Source organism: Pleurodeles waltl, chromosome 5 (genome assembly GCF_031143425.1).
Source record: "Pleurodeles waltl isolate 20211129_DDA chromosome 5, aPleWal1.hap1.20221129, whole genome shotgun sequence".
In the NCBI taxonomy this organism is placed as follows: Eukaryota; Metazoa; Chordata; class Amphibia; order Caudata; family Salamandridae; genus Pleurodeles; species Pleurodeles waltl.
In genome coordinates, this window is record NC_090444.1 from 430920203 (window position 1) to 430944214 (window position 24012).

General features: G+C 49.2%; 1 protein-coding gene across 1 annotated transcript in view; it reads right to left on the reverse strand.

Annotated features, from left to right (window-relative positions):
• CCT4 (chaperonin containing TCP1 subunit 4) overlaps nucleotides 1-24012 on the reverse strand; it is a 284229-nt gene that overhangs the window by 215208 nt on the left and 45009 nt on the right. The gene's annotated exons all lie outside the window — the stretch shown is intronic.

Sequence of the window (24012 nt, forward strand, 5' to 3'; positions counted from 1 at the left end):
GCACAACAGAAAATAACTTATTAGTAGGTGAGAAAATAGTTAATTCTAAATAATAATAAACTAGAAGGCATTCGCAGCTTCTTGGCACAAGTTATGAAACAGCAAATATTTGTACTTACTTGCCAATAGGTTCTAGAATTCCACTAACATTAAGCTCGATGGCCACTCCTATCCAAAGGAACGTGCTTTTGGTTAACTCTGGCCTTTCTTGAAGCAGTCTCACATTTCAGAAACTTATGGAGGTTGCTGGACAAGGGACAGATTCACCAATGATCCTTTGATCAAATATCATGGTGTCCAACGATGCCCACAAATTAAAGGCGTACGCCTTATTACAGCTTAAGCCCTTGATTCAAATGGACATATAAAAATCATAAATATCCGATCTCAAAAACCCATCATTCAAACAAGAGCCTACCACAAGAAAACTCTTGGCCATCCTTTATGACCTGATGTCTAGTCATCTGTGTACTGTCGAGGGAGACAGTTCTTGAGCTCTGCAACATGTAGTTCCGTTTTTTGTTCAGTTTCTAGTAATTGGATCCTAGAAAAACAGCACTGCAATGGAGCCTATGCTACATGGACCTAATCTTTGGAAGCAGGGGCACCCACAGCAAGCCAACGTGGCAGCAGTAGCCACTGGCCCGCTGTAAAGAAAGAAGGCTAAGACTTCAACAGGCAGTATTACCCCGAAATATGGATGGTTCTAACAGTTCAGGAAAAAACCTCTCCCACATTCCATGGATGAAGCCCCTCTGTGCTTGAGACAAGGTGAGTACAAGTACTGTACAGACAAGAGGTTCAAGAGACACCCTCCTCATTACTCCAAGTGCCTGGCTGATTTGGGATGAACCAAGTACCAGCTCATGAGCCAAACATATACTCCTCAAAACCAAAAGGGAGGATCTGCTTTATTTAAAGTCTAGGAGCTCATCCAATCGTGGATAAGCACCTTCCTGCTGTAGCTTGCCACATTCGGAGACTTCCTGCCCGGTGTCAAAAGTGAGGTCAGATAGGGCTAGCTCAGGAGCAAAGTGTATGCACCTCCACTTGAATGCTCCTGATGAGAGGCGATGGCCAAATCTCAGGAAATGGAGGATGTGTACGTTTTACTCAAGCAGCGGTAAATCAACTCTAAGGCCAAATGGAATAGGCTAAAAAGCCACAGATTTTTATGGAAGAGGACCAAGACCAGGTACATACCTGTTAGATATAACAGATGGACATCACCCACCCTCACAAACAACATTTTTGGGTGAAACACAGGAGGTCAAACTGAACGAGACAACTCCGAGTCGCAAGCACACGCACCAACCTCGTACATGTTCCAGAAATGATTAATGCAGGAGATCGCGGTTGAGGGGAAATAAGAGAAACTACTACCAGAACACTGAAGTGAGTGGGTAGTCCTGTAACAGAAGTGCAAGTAAAAAATCGGCAACCCTGACCAGAAACACATTTCCACCATCAACTAAAACCTGAGAGGAGATTGTTGTATTGCTTCTGAAAAGTAAAAATGTGTTAGCAATTTACCAGAATTTCTCCCTCAGATTATCTAGAAAGACTTTAGGTCAGTGAAAATCTAGCTAAATCCTAATATGGGTAAGCAAACAGTGAAGGGAATGAGACCGGTTTAGTGAAGACATTCATGTAAAGAACGGACTACCATGTTACTGTATTATTCACAAATGGGGATTCGAACACCAGGATGACTGAATAGCCTGACAAGGAGTTCTTTCAGTCTATGTGCCAACAACACACCAACTGATTACACAGCACTGGGTTATTTAGAATTTTCATCTTGCAAAAAACGTTGCTGTTCTCCCTTGTAAAGGTAGCACCTCATTCACTTTCACTCTGTAGAGACTTGAAGAAAAGCACACAGAGTTGCATTTGTTCATTCCATGTAGTGGATAGGTCATTCAAACAGGTAAATATTTAAAGATGCAATGATCACTTAACTCTGGAAAAGTGTGGTCTGAATTGAAAAGCCACAGTTCCAGAAAGAAATGATGCAGTTGGGTTGCTGACAGATGGGCTGCTGAAGCCAATCATTGTCTGGGTAAAGTTAAAACGTAAGGTGCTGAAGACCTCAAGGTATGAAAAAGAATGCATGCTGCAAAACATAAGCTGAGAACTTACTCGTAATTGTATATGCGGTTTAAGAGGGAAAATGCATGTTCTAGTGACAAGTCCATGGGAAGGCGTTATGAGAGCCTGTCTCAGCTTAAAGGCAAGCTAACCTGTGGGTAAGGCAGTCAATGCAAAAGGTCACAAAAGTCTGTTTATACTCCTAAATTATGAACTTTGTTCGCTATAGGAGGTTGTTTATATTCAAAACAAGTTTGACTTCTTTCCCATTATTAAATATCAGTGCATGTGTGTGTAGGAAGTTGGCTCTGTATGCACTATTTCAAAGTAAGGAATAGTATGCACAGAGTCCAAGGGTTCCCCTTAGAGGTAAGATAGTGGCAAAAAGAGATAATACTAATGCTCTATTTTGTGGTAGTGTGGTCGAGCAGTAGGCTTATCAAAGGAGTAGTGTTAAGCATTTGTTGTACATACACACAGGCAATAAATGGGGAACACACACTCAGAGACAATTCCAGGCCAATAGGTTTTTGTATAGAAAAATATATTTTCTTAGTTTATTTTAAGAACCACAGGTTCAAATTCTACATGTAATACTTTGCATGAAAGGTATTGCAGGGAAGTACTTTAGGAACTTTGAATAAATCACAATAGCATATATACTTTTCAAGTAAAACACATATAGCTATTTTAAAACTAGACAGTGCAATTTTCACAGTTCCTAGGGGAGGCAAGTAATTGTTAGTTCTTGCAGGTAAGTAAACCACCTACAGGGTTCAAGTTTGGGTCCAAGGTAGCCCACCGTTGGGGGTTCAGAGCAACCCCAAAGTTACCACACCAGCAGCCCAAGGCCGGTCAGGTGCAGAGTTCAAAGTGGTGCCCAAATCGCATAGGCTTCAATGGAGAAGGGGGTGCCCCGGTTCCAGTCTGCCAGCAGGTAAGTACCCGCGTCTTCGGAGGGCAGACCAGGGGGGTTTTGTAGGGCACCGGGGGGGACACAAGTTAGCACAGAAAGTACACACTCAGCAGCACGGGGGCGGCCGGGTGCAGTGTGCAAACACACGTCGGGTTTCCAATGTAAATCAATGGGAGACCAAGGGGTCTCTTCAGCGATGCAGGCAGGCAAGGGGGGGGGGGGGGGGGGGGGGGGGCTCCTCGGCGTAGCCACCACCTGGGCAAGGGAGAGGGCCTTCCTGGGGGTCAATCCTGCACTGGAGTTCCGATCCTTCAAGTCCTGGGGGCTGAGGGTGCAGGGTCTTTTCCAGGCGTCGGGATCTGGGAGTCAGGCAGTCGCGGTCAGGGGGAGCCTCAGGATTCCCTCTGCAGGCGTCGCTGTGGGGGCTCAGGGGGGACAACTTTGGTTACTCACAGTCTCGGAGTCGCCGGAGGGTCCTGCCTGAAGTGTTGTTTCTCCACCAGTCGAGTCGGGGTCGCCGGGTGCAGGGTTGCAAGTCTCACGCTTCTAGCGGGAAACGCTGTTGCCTTTAAGTTGCTCCTTTGGAAACAAAGTTGCAGTCTTGGGTGAACAGGGCCGCTGTTCTCTGGAGTTTCTTGGTCCTTTTAGAGCAGGGCAGTCCTCTGAGGATTCAGAGGTCGCTGGTCCTGGGGAAAGCGTCGCTGGAGCAGTTTTCTTCCGAAGGGGGGGAGACAGGCCGGTCTTGCTGGGGCCAAGGCAGTTGGTGTCTCAGTCTTCTCTGCAGGGTTTTTCAGCTCAGCAGTCCTCTTCTTCTTAGGTTGCAGGAATCGGAGTTCCTAGGTTCAGGGGAGCCCTTAAATACTAAATTTAAGGGCATGTTTAGGTCTGGGGGGTTAGTAGCCAATGGCTACTAGCCCTGAGGGTGGGTACACCCTCTTTGTGCCTCCTCCCAAGGGGAAGGGGTCACATTCCTATCCCTATTGGGGGAATCCTCCATCTGCAAGATGGAAAATTTCTAAAAGTTAGAGTCACCTCAGCTCAGGACACCTTAGGGGCTGTCCTGACTGGCCAGTGACGACTCCTTGTTATTCTCATTATTTCCTCCAGCCTTGCCGCCAAAAGTGGGGCCGTGGCCGGAGGGGGCGGGCAACTCCACTAGCTGGAGTGCCCTGTGGTGCTGGAACAAAGGGGGTGAGCCTTTGAGGCTCACCGCCAGGTGTTACAGCTCCTGCCTGGGGGAGGTGATAGCATCTCCACCCAGTGCGGGCTTTGTTACTAGCCACAGAGTGACAAAGGCACTCTCCCCATGTGTAAAGAAATGGCTCCCTGTTGCAGTTACCCCCCACTTTTTGCCTGATACTGATGCTGACTTGACTGAGAAGTGTGCTGGGACCCTGCTAACCAGGCCCCAGCACCAGTGTTCCTTCACCTAAAATGTACCATTGTATCCACAATTGGCGCACCCTGGCCTTCAGATAAGTCCCTTGTAACTGGTACTACTAGTACCAAGGGCCCTGATGCCAAGGAAGGTCTCTAAGGGCTGCAGCATGTCTTATGCCACCCTAGAGACCCCTCACTCAGCACAGACACACTGCTTACCAGCTTGTGTGTGCTAGTGAGAACAAAATGAGTAAGTCGACATGGCACTCCCCTCAGGGTGCCATGCCAGCCTCTCACTGCCTATGCAGTATAGGTAAGACACCCCTCTAGCAGGCCTTACAGCCCTAAGGCAGGGTGCACTATACCATAGGTGAGGGTACCAGTGCATGAGCACTGTGCCCCTACAGTGTCTAAACAAAACCTTAGACATTGTAAGTGCAGGGTAGCCATAAGAGTATATGGTCTGGGAGTCTGTTTTACACGAACTCCACAGCACCATAATGGCTACACTGAAAACTGAGAAGTTTGGTGTAAAGAAATGGCTCCCTGTTGCAGTTACCCCCCCACTTTTTGCCTGATACTGATGCTGACTTGACTGAGAAGTGTGCTGGGACCCTGCTAACCAGGCCCCAGCACCAGTGTTCCTTCACCTAAAATGTACCATTGTATCCACAATTGGCACACCCTGGCATTCAGATAAGTCCCTTGTAACTGGTACTTCTAGTACCAAGGGCCCTGATGCCAAGGAAGGTCTCTAAGGGCTGCAGCATGTCTTATGCCACCCTAGAGACCCCTCACTCAGCACAGACACACTGCTTACAAGCCTGTGTGTGCTAGTGAGAACAAAATGAGTAAGTCGACATGGCACTCCCCTCAGGGTGCCATGCCAGCCTCTCACTGCCTATGCAGTATAGGTAAGACACCCCTCTAGCAGGCCTTACAGCCCTAAGGCAGGGTGCACTATACCATAGGTGAGGGTACCAGTGCATGAGCACTGTGCCCCTACAGTGTCTAAACAAAACCTTAGACATTGTAAGTGCAGGGTAGCCATAAGAGTATATGGTCTGGGAGTCTGTTTTACACGAACTCCACAGCACCATAATGGCTACACTGAAAACTGGGAAGTTTGGTATCAAACTTCTCAGCACAATAAATGCACACTGATGCCAGTGTACATTTTAGTGTAAAATACACCACAGAGGGCACCTTAGAGGTGCCCCCTGAAACTTAACCAACTAGCTGTGTAGGCTGACTGGTTCCAGCAGCCTGCCACACTAGAGACATGTTGCTGGCCCCATGGGGAGAGTGCCTTTGTCACTCTGAGGCCAGTAACAAAGCCTGCACTGGGTGGAGATGCTAACACCTCCCCCAGGCAGGAGCTGTAACACCTGGCGGTGAGCCTCAAAGGCTCACCCCTTTGTCACAGCCCAGCAGGGCACTCCAGCTTAGTGGAGTTGCCCGCCCCCTCCGGCCACGGCCCCCACTTTTGGCGGCAAGGCTGGAGGGAACAAAGAAAGCAACCAGGAGGAGTCACTGGCCAGTCAGGACAGCCCCTAAGGTGTCCTGAGCTGAAGTGACTCTAACTTTTAGAAATCCTCCATCTTGCAGATGGAGGATTCCCCCAATAGGGTTAGGATTGTGACCCCCTCCCCTTGGGAGGAGGCACAAAGAGGGTGTACCCACCCTCAGGGCTAGTAGCCATTGGCTACTAACCCCCCAGACCTAAACACGCCCTTAAATTTAGTATTTAAGGGCTACCCTGAACCCTAGAAAATCAGATTCCTGCAACTACAAGAAGAAGGACTGCCTAGCTGAAACCCCTGCAGAGGAAGACCAGAAGACGACAACTGCCTTGGCTCCAGAAACTCACCGGCCTGTCTCCTGCCTTCCAAAGATCCTGCTCCAGCGACGCCTTCCAAAGGGACCAGCGACCTCGACATCCTCTGAGGACTGCCCCTGCTTCGAAAAGACAAGAAACTCCCGAGGACAGCGGACCTGCTCCAAGAAAAGCTGCAACTTTGTTTCCAGCAGCTTTAAAGAACCCTGCAAGCTCCCCGCAAGAAGCGTGAGACTTGCAACACTGCACCCGGCGACCCCGACTCGGCTGGTGGCGATCCAACACCTCAGGAGGGACCCCAGGACTACTCTGATACTGTGAGTACCAAAACCTGTCCCCCCTGAGCCCCCACAGTGCCGCCTGCAGAGGGAATCCCGAGGCTTCCCCTGACCGCGACTCTTTGAATCCTAAGTCCCGACACCTGGGAGAGACCCTGCACCCGCAGCCCCCAGGACCTGAAGGACCGGACTTTCACTGGAGGAGTGACCCCCAGGAGTCCCTCTCCCTTGACCAAGTGGAGGTTTCCCCGAGGAACCCCCCCCTTGCCTGCCTGCAGCGCTGAAGAGATCCCTAGATCTCCCATTGACTTCCATTACAAACCCGACGCTTGTTTCTACACTGCACCCGGCCGCCCCCGCGCTGCTGAGGGTGAAATTTCTGTGTGGACTTGTGTCCCCCCCGGTGCCCTACAAAACCCCCCTGGTCTGCCCTCCGAAGACGCGGGTACTTACCTGCAAGCAGACCGGAACCGGGGCACCCCCTTCTCTCCATTCTAGCCTATGTGTTTTGGGCACCACTTTGAACTCTGCACCTGACCGGCCCTGAGCTGCTGGTGTGGTGACTTTGGGGTTGCTCTGGACCCCCAACGGTGGGCTACCTTGGACCAAGAACTAAGCCCTGTAAGTGTCTTACTTACCTGGTGTAGGAAGTTGGCTCTGTATGTGCTATTTCAAAGTAAGGAATAGCATGCACAGAGTCCAAGGGTTCCCCTTAGAGGTAAAATAGTGGTAAAAATAGATAATACTAATGCTCTATTTTGTGGTAGTGTGGTCGAGCAGTAGGCTTATCCAAGGAGTAGTGTTAAGCATTTGTTGTACATACACATAGACAATAAATGAGGTACACACACTCAGAGACAAATCCAGCCAATAGGTTTTTATATAGAAAAATATCTTTTCTTAGTTTATTTTAAGAACCACAGGTTCAAATTCTACATGTAATATCTCATTCGAAAGGTATTGCAGGTAAGTACTTTAGGAACTTCAAATTATCAAAATTGCATGTATACTTTTCAAGTTATTCACAAATAGCTGTTTTAAAAGTGGACACTTAGTGCAATTTTCACAGTTCCTAGGGGAGGTAAGTATTTGTTAGGTTAACCAGGTAAGTGAGACACTCACAGGGCTTAGTTCTTGGTCCAAGGTAGCCCACCGTTGGGGGTTCAGAGCAACCCCAAAGTCACCACACCAGCAGCTCAGGGCCGGTCAGGTGCAGAGTTCAAAGTGGTGCCCAAAACACATAGGCTAGAATGGAGAGAAGGGGGTGCCCCGGTTCCGGTCTGCTTGCAGGTAAGTACCCGCGTCTTCGGAGGGCAGACCAGGGGGGTTTTGTAGGGCACCGGGGGGGACACAAGTCCACACAGAAATTTCACCCTCAGCAGCGCGGGGGCGGCCGGGTGCAGTGTAGAAACAGGTGTCGGGTTCGCAATGTTAGTCTATGAGAGATCTCGGGATCTCTTCAGCGCTGCAGGCAGGCAAGGGGGGGATTCCTCGGGGAAACCTCCACTTAGGCAAGGGAGAGGGACTCCTGGGGGTCACTTCTCCAGTGAAAGTCCGGTCCTTCAGGTCCTGGGGGCTGCGGGTGCAGGGTCTCTCCCAGGCGTCGGGACTTTAGGTTCAAAGAGTCGCGGTCAGGGGAAGCCTCGGGATTCCCTCTGCAGGCGGCGCTGTGGGGGCTCAGGGGGGACAGGTTTTGGTACTCACAGTATCAGAGTAGTCCTGGGGTCCCTCCTGAGGTGTCGGGTCTCCACCAGCCGAGTCGGGGTCGCCGGGTGCAGTGTTGCAAGTCTCACGCTTCTTGCGGGGAGCTTGCAGGGTTCTTTAAAGCTGCTGGAAACAAAGTTGCAGCTTTTCTTGGAGCAGGTCCGCTGTCCTCGGGAGTTTCTTGTCTTTTCGAAGCCGGGGCAGTCCTCAGAGGATGTCGAGGTCGCTGGTCCCTTTGGAAGGCGTCGCTGGAGCAGGATCTTTGGAAGGCAGGAGACAGGCCGGTGAGTTTCTGGAGCCAAGGCAGTTGTCGTCTTCTGGTCTTCCTCTGCAGGGGTTTTCAGCTAGGCAGTCCTTCTTCTTGTAGTTGCAGGAATCTAATTTTCTAGGGTTCAGGGTAGCCCTTAAATACTAAATTTAAGGGCGTGTTTAGGTCTGGGGGGTTAGTAGCCAATGGCTACTAGCCCTGAGGGTGGGTACACCCTCTTTGTGCCTCCTCCCAAGGGGAGGGGGTCACAATCCTAACCCTATTGGGGGAATCCTCCATCTGCAAGATGGAGGATTTCTAAAAGTTAGAGTCACCTCAGCTCAGGACACCTTAGGGGCTGTCCTGACTGGCCAGTGACTCCTCCTTGTTTTTCTCATTATTTTCTCCGGCCTTGCCGCCAAAAGTGGGGCCTGGCCGGAGGGGGCGGGCAACTCCACTAGCTGGAGTGTCCTGCTGGGTTGGCACAAAGGAGGTGAGCCTTTGAGGCTCACCGCCAGGTGTGACAATTCCTGCCTGGGGGAGGTGTTAGCATCTCCACCCAGTGCAGGCTTTGTTACTGGCCTCAGAGTGACAAAGGCACTCTCCCCATGGGGCCAGCAACATGTCTCGGTTTGTGGCAGGCTGCTAAAACTAGTCAGCCTACACAGATAGTCGGTTAAGTTTCAGGGGGCACCTCTAAGGTGCCCTCTGGGGTGTATTTTACAATAAAATGTACACTGGCATCAGTGTGCATTTATTGTGCTGAGAAGTTTGATACCAAACTTCCCAGTTTTCAGAGTAGCCATTATGGTGCTGTGGAGTTCGTGTTTGACAGACTCCCAGACCATATACTCTTATGGCTACCCTGCACTTACAATGTCTAAGGTTTTGTTTAGACACTGTAGGGGTACCATGCTCATGCACTGGTACCCTCACCTATGGTATAGTGCACCCTGCCTTAGGGCTGTAAGGCCTGCTAGAGGGGTGGCTTACCTATACTGCATAGGCAGTGAGAGGCTGGCATGGCACCCTGAGGGGAGTGCCATGTCGACTTACTCGTTTTGTCCTCACTAGCACACACAAGCTGGCAAGCAGTGTGTCTGTGCTGAGTGAGAGGTCTCCAGGGTGGCATAAGACATGCTGCAGCCCTTAGAGACCTTCCTTGGCACCAGGGCCCTTGGTACTAGAAGTACCAGTTACAAGGGACTTATCTGGATGCCAGGGTCTGCCAATTGTGGATACAAAAGTACAGGTTAGGGAAAGAACACTGGTGCTGGGGCCTGGTTAGCAGGCCTCAGCACACTTTCAATTGTAAACATAGCATCAGCAAAGGCAAAAAGTCAGGGGGCAACCATGCCAAGGAGGCATTTCCTTACACAACCCCCCCCCAAACGAAAGAGGATGAGACTAACCTTTCCCAAGAGAGTCTTCATTTTCTAAGTGGAAGAACCTGGAAAGGCCATCTGCATTGGCATGGGCAGTCCCAGGTCTGTGTTCCACTATAAAGTCCATTCCCTGTAGGGAGATGGACCACCTCAACAGTTTATGATTTTCACCTTTCATTTGCATCAGCCATTTGAGAGGTCTGTGGTCAGTTTGAACTAGGAAGTGAGTCCCAAAGAGGTATGGTCTCAGCTTCTTCAGGGACCAAACCACAGCAAAGGCCTCCCTCTCAATGGCACTCCAACGCTGCTCCCTGGGGAGTAACCTCCTGCTAATGAAAGCAACAGGCTGGTCAAGGCCATCTTCATTTGTTTGGGACAAAACTGCCCCTATCCCATGTTCAGAGGCATCAGTCTGCACAATGAACTGCTTAGAATAATCTGGAGCTTTTAGAACTGGTGCTGAGCACATTGCCTGTTTCAGGGTGTCAAAGGCCTGTTGGCATTCTACAGTCCAGTTCACTTTCTTGGGCATTTTCTTGGAGGTGAGTTCAGTGAGGGCTGTCACAATGGATCCATATCCCTTCACAAACCTCCTGTAATACCCGGTCAAGCCAAGGAATGCCCTGACTTGAGTCTGGGTTTTTGGAGCTACCCAGTCCAGAATAGTCTGGATCTTGGGTTGGAGTGGCTGAACTTGGCCTCCACCTACAAGGTGGCCCAAGTAAACCACAGTTCCCTGCCCTATCTGGCATTTGGATGCCTTGATAGAGAGGCCTGCAGATTGCAGAGCCTTCAAAACCTTCCTCAGGTGGACCAGGTGATCCTGCCAGGTGGAGCTAAAGACAGCAATATCATCGAGATAAGCTGTGCTAAAGGACTCCAAGCCAGCAAGGACTTGATTCACCAACCTTTGGAAGGTGGCAGGGGCATTCTTTAAACCAAAGGGCATAACAGTAAACTGATAATGCCCATCAGGTGTGGAGAATGCTGTTTTCTCTTTTGCTCCAGGTGCCATTTTTATTTGCCAGTACCCTGCTGTTAAGTCAAAGGTACTTAAGAATTTGGCAGCACCTAATTTGTCTATGAGCTCATCAGCTCTTGGAATTGGATGGGCATCTGTCTTGGTGACAGAATTGAGCCCTCTGTAGTCCACACAAAACCTCATCTCTTTCTTTCCATCTTTGGAGTGAGGTTTGGGGACTAAGACCACTGGGCTAGCCCAGGGGCTGTCAGAGCGCTCAATTACTCCCAATTCCAGCATCTTGTGGACTTCCACCTTGATGCTTTCCTTAACATGGTCAGATTGTCTAAAGATTTTGTTCTTGACAGGCATGCTGTCCCCTGTGTCCACATCATGGGTACACAGGTGTGTCTGACCAGGGGTTAAGGAGAAGAGTTCAGGAAACTGTTGTAGGACTCTCCTACAATCAGCTTGCTGTTGGCCAGAGAGGGTGTCTGAGTAGATCACTCCATCTACTGTGCCATCTTTTGGGTCTGATGACAGAAGATCAGGGAGAGGTTCACTCTCTGCCTCCTGATCCTCATCTGTTACCATCAACAGATTGACATCAGCCCTGTCGTGGAAGAGCTTAAGGCGGTTTACATGGATCACCCTCTTGGGGCTCCTGCTTGTGCCCAGGTCCACCAGGTAGGTGACCTGACTCTTCCTTTCTAGTACTGGGTAAGGGCCACTCCATTTGTCCTGGAGTGCCCTGGGAGCCACAGGCTCCAGAACCCAGACTTTCTGCCCTGGTTGGAACTCAACCAGTGCAGCCTTTTGGTCATACCAAAACTTCTGGAGCTGTTGGCTGGCCTCAAGGTTTTTGGTTGCCTTTTCCATGTACTCTGCCATTCTAGAGCGAAGGCCAAGTACATAGTCCACTATGTCCTGTTAAGGCTCATGGAGAGGTCTCTCCCAGCCTTCTTTAACAAGGGCAAGTGGTCCCCTTACAGGATGACCAAACAGAAGTTCAAAGGGTGAGAACCCTACTCCCTTCTGTGGTACCTCCCTGTAAGCGAAAAGCAGACATGGCAGGAGGACATCCCATCTCCTTTTGGGTTTTTCTGGGAGCCCCATGATCATGCCCTTTAATGTCTTGTTGAATCTCTCAACTAAGCCATTAGTTTGTGGATGGTAAGGTGTAGTGAATTTATAAGTCACTCCACACTCATTCCACATGTGCTTTAGGTATGCTGACATGAAGTTGGTACCTCTGTCAGACACCACCTCCTTAGGGAAACCCACTCTGGTAAAGATACCAATGAGGGCCTTGGCTACTGCAGGGGCAGTAGTCGACCTAAGGGGAATAGCTTCAGGATACCTGGTAGCATGATCCACTACTACCAGGATATACATATTTCCTGAGGCTGTGGGAGGTTCTAGTGGACCAACTATGTCCACACCCACTCTTTCAAAGGGCACCCCCACCACTGGAAGTGGAATGAGGGGGGCCTTTGGATGCCCACCTGTCTTACCACTGGCTTGACAGGTGGGGCAGGAGAGGCAAAACTCCTTAACCATGTTGGACATATTGGGCCAGTAGAAGTGGTTGACTAACCTCTCCCACGTCTTGGTTTGTCCCAAATGCCCAGCAAGGGGAATGTCATGGGCCAATGTTAGGATGAACTCTCTGAACAGCTGAGGCACTACCACTCTCCTAGTGGCACCAGGTTTGGGGTCTCTGGCCTCAGTGTACAGGAGTCCCTCTTCCCAATAGACCCTATGCGTTCCATTTTTCTTGCCTTTGGACTCTTCAGCAGCTTGCTGCCTAAGGCCTTCAAGAGAGGGACAGGTTTCTTGTCCCTTACACAGCTCCTCCCTTGAGGGTCCCCCTGGGCCTAAGAGCTCAACCTGATAAGGTTCAAGCTCCAAAGGCTCAGTTCCCTCAGAGGGCAGAACTTCTTCCTGAGAAGAGAGGTTCCCTTTCTTTTGCTGTGTTGCAGTTGGTTTCCCAACTGACTTTCCTGTTCTCTTGGTAGGCTGGGCCATTTTTCCAGACTCCAGCTCTACTTTTTCACCCTGTGCCTTGCATTGTGCTCTTGTTTTCACACACACCAGTTCAGGGATACCCAGCATTGCTGCATGGGTTTTTAGTTCTACCTCAGCCCATGCTGAGGACTCCAGGTCATTTCCAAGCAGACAGTCCACTGGGATATTTGAGGAGACCACCACCTGTTTCAGGCCATTGACCCCTCCCCATTCTAAAGTAACCATTGCCATGGGATGTACTTTCCTCTGATTGTCAGCGTTGGTGACTGTGTAAGTTTTTCCAGTCAGGTATTGGCCAGGGGAAACCAGTTTCTCTGTCACCATGGTGACACTGGCACCTGTATCCCTCAGGCCCTCTATTCTAGTCCCATTAATTAAGAGTTGCTGTCTGTATTTTTGCATGTTAGGCGGCCAGACAGCTAGTGTGGCTAAATCCACCCCACCCTCAGAAACTAGAGTAGCTTCAGTGTGGACCCTGATTTGCTCTGGGCACACTGTTGATCCCACTTGGAGACTAGCCATACCAGTGTTACCTGGATGGGAGTTTGGAGTGGAACCTTTCTTGGGACAGGCCTTGTCTCCAGTTTGGTGTCCATGCTGTTTACAGCTATGACACCAGGCCTTTTTGGGATCAAAGTTTTTACCCTTGTACCCATTGTTTTGTGAAGAGGCTCTGGGCCCACCCTCCTGTGCAGGTTTTTGGGGGCCTGTAGAAGACTCTTTACTATTTTTAGTTTTGGTTGTCTCATCACCCTTCTGCTGGGGAGTCTTTGTGACCCCTTTCTTTTGGTCACCCCCTGTTGAAGTCTTGGACACCCTTGTCTTGACCCAATGGTCCGCCTTCTTTCCCAATTCTTGGGGAGAAATTGGTCCTAGGTCTACCAGATGCTGATGCAGTTTATCATTGAAACAATTACTTAACAGGTGTTCTTTCACAAATAAATTGTACAGCCCATCATAATTACTTACACCACTGCCTTGAATCCAACCATCTAGTGTTTTCACTGAGTAGTCAACAAAGTCAACCCAGGTCTGGCTCGAGGATTTTTGAGCCCCCCTGAACCTAATCCTGTACTCCTCAGTGGAGAATCCAAAGCCCTCAATCAGGGTACCCTTCATGAGGTCATAAGATTCTGCATCTTGTCCAGAGAGTGTGAGGAGTCTATCCCTACACTTTCCTGTGAACATTTCCCAAAGGAGAGCACCCCAGTGAGATCTGTTCACTTTTCTGGTTACACAAGCCCTCTCAAAAGCTGTGAACCATTTGGTGATGTCATCACCATCTTCATATTTAGTTACAATCCCTTTGGGGATTTTCAACATGTCAGGAGAATCTCTGACCCTATTTATGTTGCTGCCACCATTGATGGGTCCTAGGCCCATCTCTTGTCTTTCCCTCTCTATGGCTAGGATCTGTCTTTCCAAAGCCAATCTTTTGGCCATCCTGGCTAACTGGATGTCCTCTTCACTGGAGTTATCCTCAGTGATTTCAGAGTTGTTGGTCCCTCCTGTGAGGGAACCAGCATCTCTGACTATTATTTGTGGAGTCAGGGCTTGAGAAGCCCTGCTCTCCCTAAGTAGGACTGGAGGGGGGGAATTTCCCTCCAAGTCACTATCTTCATCCTCTGAGTTGCCATCCTCAGAGGGGTTGGCCTTTTCAAACTCTGCCAAAAGCTCCTGGAGCTGTACTTTGGTAGGTTTGGGGCCCATTGCTATTTTCTTTAGTTTACAGAGTGACCTTAGCTCTCTCATCTGTAGATGGAGGTAAGGTGTGGTGTCGAGTTCCACCACATTCACATCTGTGCTAGACATTTTGCTTCTAAAAGTTGGAATACTTTTTAAGAATCTACAACTGGTTCTAGAATCTAATTCAAACTTTTACAAACTTTTAAACTCTAAAAGAAATGCTAAACAGGATCTAACACAAGGCCCTAGCAGGTCTTTTAAGAATTTAGAAAACTTTTCAAATTGCAAAAATCAATTTCTAATGACAATTTTGGAATTTGTCGTGTGATCAGGTATTGGCTGAGTAGTCCAGCAAATGCAAAGTCTTGTACCCCACCGCTGATCCACCAATGTAGGAAGTTGGCTCTGTAGGTGCTATTTCAAAGTAAGGAATAGCATGCACAGAGTCCAAGGGTTCCCCTTAGAGGTAAAATAGTGGTAAAAATAGATAATACTAATGCTCTATTTTGTGGTAGTGTGGTCGAGCAGTAGGCTTATCCAAGGAGTAGTGTTAAGCATTTGTTGTACATACACATAGACAATAAATGAGGTACACACACTCAGAGACAAATCCAGCCAATAGGTTTTTATATAGAAAAATATCTTTTCTTAGTTTATTTTAAGAACCACAGGTTCAAATTCTACATGTAATATCTCATTCGAAAGGTATTGCAGGTAAGTACTTTAGGAACTTCAAATCATCAAAATTGCATGTATACTTTTCAAGTTATTCACAAATAGCTGTTTTAAAAGTGGACACTTAGTGCAATTTTCACAGTTCCTAGGGGAGGTAAGTATTTGTTAGGTTAACCAGGTAAGTAAGACACTTACAGGGCTTAGTTCTTGGTCCAAGGTAGCCCACCGTTGGGGGTTCAGAGCAACCCCAAAGTCACCACACCAGCAGCTCAGGGCCAGTCAGGTGCAGAGTTCAAAGTGGTGCCCAAAACACATAGGCTAGAATGGAGAGAAGGGGGTGCCCCGGTTCCGGTCTGCTTGCAGGTAAGTACCCGCGTCTTCGGAGGGCAGACCAGGGGGGTTTTGTAGGGCACCGGGGGGGACACAAGTCCACACAGAAATTTCACCCTCAGCGGCGCGGGGGCGGCCGGGTGCAGTGTAGAAACAAGCATCGGGTTCGCAATGTTAGTCTATGAGAGATCTCGGGATCTCTTCAGCGCTGCAGGCAGGCAAGGGGGGGGTTCCTCGGGGAAACCTCCACTTGGGCAAGGGAGAGGGACTCCTGGGGGTCACTCCTCCAGTGAAAGTCCGGTCCTTCAGGTCCTGGGGGCTGCGGGTGCAGGGTCTCTCCCAGGTGTCGGGACTTAGGTTCAAAGAGTCGCGGTCAGGGGAAGCCTCGGGATTCCCTCTGCAGGCGGCGCTGTGGGGGCTCAGGGGGGACAGGTTTTGGTTCTCACAGTATCAGAGTAGTCCTGGGGTCCCTCCTGAGGCGTCGGATCTCCACCAGCCGAGTCGGGGTCGCCGGGTGCAGTGTTGCAAGTCTCACGCTTCTTGCGGGGAGCTTGCAGGGTTCTTTGGAGCTGCTGGAAACAAAGTTGCAGCTTTTCTTGGAGCAGGTCCGCTGTCCTCGGGAGTTCCTTGTCTTTTCGAAGCAGGGGGCAGTCCTCAGAGGATGTCGAGGTCGCTGGTCCCTTTGGAAGGCGTCGCTGGAGCAGGATCTTTGGAAGGCAGGAGACAGGCCGGTGAGTTTCTGGGGCCAAGGCAGTTGTCGTCTTCTGGTCTTCCGCTGCAGGGGTTTTTCAGCTAGGCAGTCCTTCTTCTTGTAGTTGCAGGAATCTAATTTTCTAGGGTTCAGGGTAGCCCTTAAATACTAAATTTAAGGGCGTGTTTAGGTCTGGGGGGTTAGTAGCCAATGGCTACTAGCCCTGAGGGTGGGTACACCCTCTTTGTGCCTCCTCCCAAGGGGAGGGGGTCACAATCCTAACCCTATTGGGGGAATCCTCCATCTGCAAGATGGAGGATTTCTAAAAGTTAGAGTCACCTCAGCTCAGGACACCTTAGGGGCTGTCCTGACTGGCCAGTGACTCCTCCTTGTTATTCTCATTATTTTCTCCGGCCTTGCCGCCAAAAGTGGGGCCTGGCCGGAGGGGGCGGGCAACTCCACTAGCTGGAGTGTCCTGCTGGGTTGGCACAAAGGAGGTGAGCCTTTGAGGCTCACCGCCAGGTGTGACAATTCCTGCCTGGGAGAGGTGTTAGCATCTCCACCCAGTGCAGGCTTTGTTACTGGCCTCAGAGTGACAAAGGCACTCTCCCCATGGGGCCAGCAACATGTCTCGGTTTGTGGCAGGCTGCTAAAACTAGTCAGCCTACACAGATAGTCGGTTAAGTTTCAGGGGGCACCTCTAAGGTGCCCTCTGGGGTGTATTTTACAATAAAATGTACACTGGCATCAGTGTGCATTTATTGTGCTGAGAAGTTTGATACCAAACTTCCCAGTTTTCAGTGTAGCCATTATGGTGCTGTGGAGTTCGTGCTTGACAAACTCCCAGACCATATACTCTTATGGCTACCCTGCACTTACAATGTCTAAGGTTTTATTTAGACACTGTAGGGGTACCATGCTCATGCACTGGTACCCTCACCTATGGTATAGTGCACCCTGCCTTAGGGCTGTAAGGCCTGCTAGAGGGGTGTCTTACCTATACTGCATAGGCAGTGAGAGGCTGGCATGGCACCCTGAGGGGAGTGCCATGTCGACTTACTCGTTTTGTCCTCACTAGCACACACAAGCTGGCAAGCAGGGTGTCTGTGCTGAGTGAGAGGTCTCCAGGGTGGCATAAGACATGCTGCAGCCCTTAGAGACCTTCCTTGGTATCAGGGCCCTTGGTACTAGAAGTACCAGTTACAAGGGACTTATCTGGATGCCAGGGTCTGCCAATTGTGGATACAAAAGTACAGGTTAGGGAAAGAACACTGGTGCTGGGGCCTGGTTAGCAGGCCTCAGCACACTTTCAATTGTAAACATAGCATCAGCAAAGGCAAAAAGTCAGGGGGCAACCATGCCAAGGAGGCATTTCCTTACAGATGTACTTTTCTCTGATTGTCAGCGTTGGTGACTGTGTAAGTTTTTCCAGTCAGGTATTGGCCAGGGGAAACCAGTTTCTCTGTCACCATGGTGACACTGGCACCTGTATCCCTCAGGCCCTCTATTCTAGTCCCATTAATTAAGAGTCGCTGTCTGTATTTTTGCATGTTAGGCGGCCAGACAGCTAGTGTGGCTAAATCCACCCCACCCTCAGAAACTAGAGTAGCTTCAGTGTGGACCCTGATTTGCTCTGGGCACACTGTTGATCCCACTTGGAGACTAGCCATACCAGTGTTACCTGGATGGGAGTTTGGAGTGGAACCTTTCTTGGGACAGGCCTTGTCTCCAGTTTGGTGTCCATGCTGTTTACAGCTATGACACCAGGCCTTTTTGGGATCAAAGTTTTTACCCTTGTACCCATTGTTTTGTGAAGAGGCTCTGGGCCCACCCTCCTGTGCAGGTTTTTGGGGGCCTGTAGAAGACTCTTTACTATTTTTAGTTTTGGTTGTCTCATCACCCTTCCCCTGGGGAGTCTTTGTGACCCCTTTCTTTTGGTCACCCCCTGTTGAAGTCTTGGACACCCTTGTCTTGACCCAATGGTCCGCCTTCTTTCCCAATTCTTGGGGAGAAATTGGTCCTAGGTCTACCAGATGCTGATGCAGTTTATCATTGAAACAATTACTTAACAGGTGTTCCTTCACAAATAAATTGTACAGCCCATCATAATTACTTACACCACTGCCTTGAATCCAACCATCTAGTGTTTTCACTGAGTAGTCAACAAAGTCAACCCAGGTCTGGCTCGAGGATTTTTGAGCCCCCCTGAACCTAATCCTGTACTCCTCAGTGGAGAATCCAAAGCCCTCAATCAGGGTACCCTTCATGAGGTCATAAGATTCTGCATCTTGTCCAGAGAGTGTGAGGAGTCTATCCCTACACTTTCCTGTGAACATTTCCCAAAGGAGAGCACCCCAGTGAGATCTGTTCACTTTTCTGGTTGCACAAGCCCTCTCAAAAGCTGTGAACCATTTGGTGATGTCATCACCATCTTCATATTTAGTTACAATCCCTTTAGGGATTTTCAACATGTCAGGAGAATCTCTGACCCTATTTATGTTGCTGCCACCATTGATGGGTCCTAGGCCCATCTCTTGTCTTTCCCTCTCTATGGCTAGGATCTGTCTTTCCAAAGCCAATCTTTTGGCCATCCTGGCTAACTGGATGTCCTCTTCACTGGGGTTATCCTCAGTGATTTCAGAGGTGCTGGTCCCTCCTGTGAGGGAGCCAGTATCTCTGACTAGTATTTTTGGAGTCAGGGCTTGAGAGGCCCTGTCCTCCCTAGATAGGACTGGTAGGGGGGAATCTTCCTCCAATTCACTATCATCTTCCTCTGAGTTGCCACCCTCAGAGGGGTTGGCCTTTTCAAACTCTGCCAAAAGCTCCTGGAGCTGTATTTTGGTAGGTTTGGGGCCTATGGTTATTTTCTTTAGTTTACAGAGTGACCTTAGCTCTCTCATCTGTAGATGGAGGTAAGGTGTGGTGTCGAGTTCCACCACAGTCACATCTGTGCTAGACATTTTGCTTCTAAAAGTTGGAATACTTTTTAAGAATCTAAAACTGGTTCTAGAATCTAATTCAAACTTTTACAAACTTTTAAACTCTAAAAGACAATGCTAAACAGGGACTTAACACACAAGGCCCTAGCAGGACTTTTAAGAATTTAGAAAAATTTCAAATTGCAAAAATGAATTTCTAATGACAATTTTGGAATTTGTCGTGTGATCAGGTATTGGCTGAGTAGTCCAGCAAATGCAAAGTCTTGTACCCCACCGCTGATCCACCAATGTAGGAAGTTGGCTCTGTATGTGCTATTTCAAAGTAAGGAATAGCATGCACAGAGTCCAAGGGTTCCCCTTAGAGGTAAAATAGTGGTAAAAATAGATAATACTAATGCTCTATTTTGTGGTAGTGTGGTCGAGCAGTAGGCTTATCCAAGGAGTAGTGTTAAGCATTTGTTGTACATACACATAGACAATAAATGAGGTACACACACTCAGAGACAAATCCAGCCAATAGGTTTTTATATAGAAAAATATCTTTTCTTAGTTTATTTTAAGAACCACAGGTTCAAATTCTACATGTAATATCTCATTCGAAAGGTATTGCAGGTAAGTACTTTAGGAACTTCAAATTATCAAAATTGCATGTATACTTTTCAAGTTATTCACAAATAGCTGTTTTAAAAGTGGACACTTAGTGCAATTTTCACAGTTCCTAGGGGAGGTAAGTATTTGTTAGGTTAACCAGGTAAGTGAGACACTCACAGGGCTTAGTTCTTGGTCCAAGGTAGCCCACCGTTGGGGGTTCAGAGCAACCCCAAAGTCACCACACCAGCAGCTCAGGGCCGGTCAGGTGCAGAGTTCAAAGTGGTGCCCAAAACACATAGGCTAGAATGGAGAGAAGGGGGTGCCCCGGTTCCGGTCTGCTTGCAGGTAAGTACCCGCGTCTTCGGAGGGCAGACCAGGGGGGTTTTGTAGGGCACCGGGGGGGACACAAGTCCACACAGAAATTTCACCCTCAGCAGCGCGGGGGCGGCCGGGTGCAGTGTAGAAACAGGCGTCGGGTTCGCAATGTTAGTCTATGAGAGATCTCGGGATCTCTTCAGCGCTGCAGGCAGGCAAGGGGGGGATTCCTCGGGGAAACCTCCACTTAGGCAAGGGAGAGGGACTCCTGGGGGTCACTTCTCCAGTGAAAGTCCGGTCCTTCAGGTCCTGGGGGCTGCGGGTGCAGGGTCTCTCCCAGGCGTCGGGACTTTAGGTTCAAAGAGTCGCGGTCAGGGGAAGCCTCGGGATTCCCTCTGCAGGCGGCGCTGTGGGGGCTCAGGGGGGACAGGTTTTGGTACTCACAGTATCAGAGTAGTCCTGGGGTCCCTCCTGAGGTGTCGGGTCTCCACCAGCCGAGTCGGGGTCGCCGGGTGCAGTGTTGCAAGTCTCACGCTTCTTGCGGGGAGCTTGCAGGGTTCTTTAAAGCTGCTGGAAACAAAGTTGCAGCTTTTCTTGGAGCAGGTCCGCTGTCCTCGGGAGTTTCTTGTCTTTTCGAAGCCGGGGCAGTCCTCAGAGGATGTCGAGGTCGCTGGTCCCTTTGGAAGGCGTCGCTGGAGCAGGATCTTTGGAAGGCAGGAGACAGGCCGGTGAGTTTCTGGAGCCAAGGCAGTTGTCGTCTTCTGGTCTTCCTCTGCAGGGGTTTTCAGCTAGGCAGTCCTTCTTCTTGTAGTTGCAGGAATCTAATTTTCTAGGGTTCAGGGTAGCCCTTAAATACTAAATTTAAGGGCGTGTATAGGTCTGGGGGGTTAGTAGCCAATGGCTACTAGCCCTGAGGGTGGGTACACCCTCTTTGTGCCTCCTCCCAAGGGGAGGGGGTCACAATCCTAACCCTATTGGGGGAATCCTCCATCTGCAAGATGGAGGATTTCTAAAAGTTAGAGTCACCTCAGCTCAGGACACCTTAGGGGCTGTCCTGACTGGCCAGTGACTCCTCCTTGTTTTTCTCATTATTTTCTCCGGCCTTGCCGCCAAAAGTGGGGCCTGGCCGGAGGGGGAGGGCAACTCCACTAGCTGGAGTGTCCTGCTGGGTTGGCACAAAGGAGGTGAGCCTTTGAGGCTCACCGCCAGGTGTGACAATTCCTGCCTGGGGGAGGTGTTAGCATCTCCACCCAGTGCAGGCTTTGTTACTGGCCTCAGAGTGACAAAGGCACTCTCCCCATGGGGCCAGCAACATGTCTCGGTTTGTGGCAGGCTGCTAAAACTAGTCAGCCTACACAGATAGTCGGTTAAGTTTCAGGGGGCACCTCTAAGGTGCCCTCTGGGGTGTATTTTACAATAAAATGTACACTGGCATCAGTGTGCATTTATTGTGCTGAGAAGTTTGATACCAAACTTCCCAGTTTTCAGAGTAGCCATTATGGTGCTGTGGAGTTCGTGTTTGACAGACTCCCAGACCATATACTCTTATGGCTACCCTGCACTTACAATGTCTAAGGTTTTGTTTAGACACTGTAGGGGTACCATGCTCATGCACTGGTACCCTCACCTATGGTATAGTGCACCCTGCCTTAGGGCTGTAAGGCCTGCTAGAGGGGTGGCTTACCTATACTGCATAGGCAGTGAGAGGCTGGCATGGCACCCTGAGGGGAGTGCCATGTCGACTTACTCGTTTTGTCCTCACTAGCACACACAAGCTGGCAAGCAGTGTGTCTGTGCTGAGTGAGAGGTCTCCAGGGTGGCATAAGACATGCTGCAGCCCTTAGAGACCTTCCTTGGCACCAGGGCCCTTGGTACTAGAAGTACCAGTTACAAGGGACTTATCTGGATGCCAGGGTCTGCCAATTGTGGATACAAAAGTACAGGTTAGGGAAAGAACACTGGTGCTGGGGCCTGGTTAGCAGGCCTCAGCACACTTTCAATTGTAAACATAGCATCAGCAAAGGCAAAAAGTCAGGGGGCAACCATGCCAAGGAGGCATTTCCTTACACCTGGTTAACCTAACAAATACTTACCTCCCCTAGGAACTGTGAAAATTGCACTAAGTGTCCACTTTTAAAACAGCTATTTGTGGATAACTTGAAAAGTATACATGCAATTTTGATGATTGGAAGTTCCTAAAGTACTTACCTGCAATACCTTTCGAATGAGATATTACATGTAGAATTTGAACCTGTGGTTCTTAAAATAAACTAAGAAAAGATATTTTTCTATATAAAAACCTATTGGCTGGATTTGTCTCTGAGTGTGTGTACCTCATTTATTGTCTATGTGTATGTACAACAAATGCTTAACACTACTCCTTGGATAAGCCTACTGCTCGACCACACTACCACAAAATAGAGCATTAGTATTATCTCTTTTTGCCACTATCTTACCTCTAAGGGGAACCCTTGGACTCTGTGCATACTATTCCTTACTTTGAAATAGTGCATACAGAGCCAACTTCCTACACCATGTGGCCAGCAACATGTCTCGAGTGTGGCAGGCTGCTAAAACCAGTCAGCCTACATGGGTAGTTGGTTAAGGTTTCAGGGGGCACCTATAAGGTGCCCTCTGGGGTGTATTTTACAATAAAATGTACACTGGCATCAGTGTGCATTTATTGTGCTGAGAAGTTTGATACCAAACGTCCCAGTTTTCAGTGTAGCCATTATGGTGCTGTGGAATTCGTGTTTGACAGACTCCCAGACCATATACTCTTATGGCTACCCTGCACTCACAATGTCTAAGGTTTTGCTTAGACACTGTAGGGGCACAGTGCTCATGCACTGGTGCCCTCACCTATGGTATAGTGCACCCTGCCTTAGGGCTGTAAGGCCTGCTAGAGGGGTGACTTATCTATACTGCATAGGCAGTGTGAGGTTGGCATGGCACCCTGAGGGGAGTGCCATGTTGACTTACTCGTTTTGTCCTCACCAGCACACACAAGCTGGCAAGCAGTGTGTCTGTGCTGAGTGAGGGGTCCCCAGGGTGGCACAAGATATGCTGCAGCCCTTAGAGATCTTCCCTGGCATCAGGGCCCTTGGTACCAGGGGTACCAGTTACAAGGGTCTTACCTGGATGCCAGGGTGTGCCAATTGTGTAAACAAAAGTACAGGTTAGGGAAAGAACACTGGTGCTGGGGCCTGGTTAGCAGGCCTCAGCACACGTTCAATTCAAAACATAGCATCAGCAAAGGCAAAAAGTCAGGGGGTAACCATGCCAAGGAGGCATTTCCTTACAGTGTGGTTCAAGGATCTGGTGCAGCTACACAATGCTTCTGCGGCTCTGGTAGATGTCAGGCATGATTAAGTTCATGACAATATTTAGTCAAAAGACACCAGAAAAACTTTGGTTAGCATCATTAAATAAGTGATGCCTCGGACCCTGATGGAATTCCTATCTTAGTTATCAAAATGTTTCTAAAAGTGTCAGATAGAATTATTGTTCCCCTGTAACTGTAGCATATTCATAATGGTAAAGTCCCACTTGAGTTGGCCCACAAGTTAAAGAGATTTATAAAGAAAAGTCGACCCAGCAACCCACAGGTTAATTCTGCTTTTTGATTCAGCTCTTTTTATGCCTCAAACATAGGGTTAGAGACAATGGTCTTCAGATGCAACTTAAACAAGAGAGCCCAAATATCTCCATTGTGGTATATTCCAGAGTAGCGTGCTACTCGCCGAAAAGCGCTTCGATGCCTCGTCAGGGGTAGTAAGTGCTATATAAGGAAAATGTCACTTACCCAGTGTACATCTGTTCGTGGCATTAGTCGCTGCAGATTCACATGCTGTGCACAGTCCGCCATCTGGTGTTGGGCTCGGAGTGTTACAAGTTGTTTTTCTTCGAAGAAGTCTTTTCGAATCACGAGACCGAGGGACTCCTCCCTTTCGGCTCC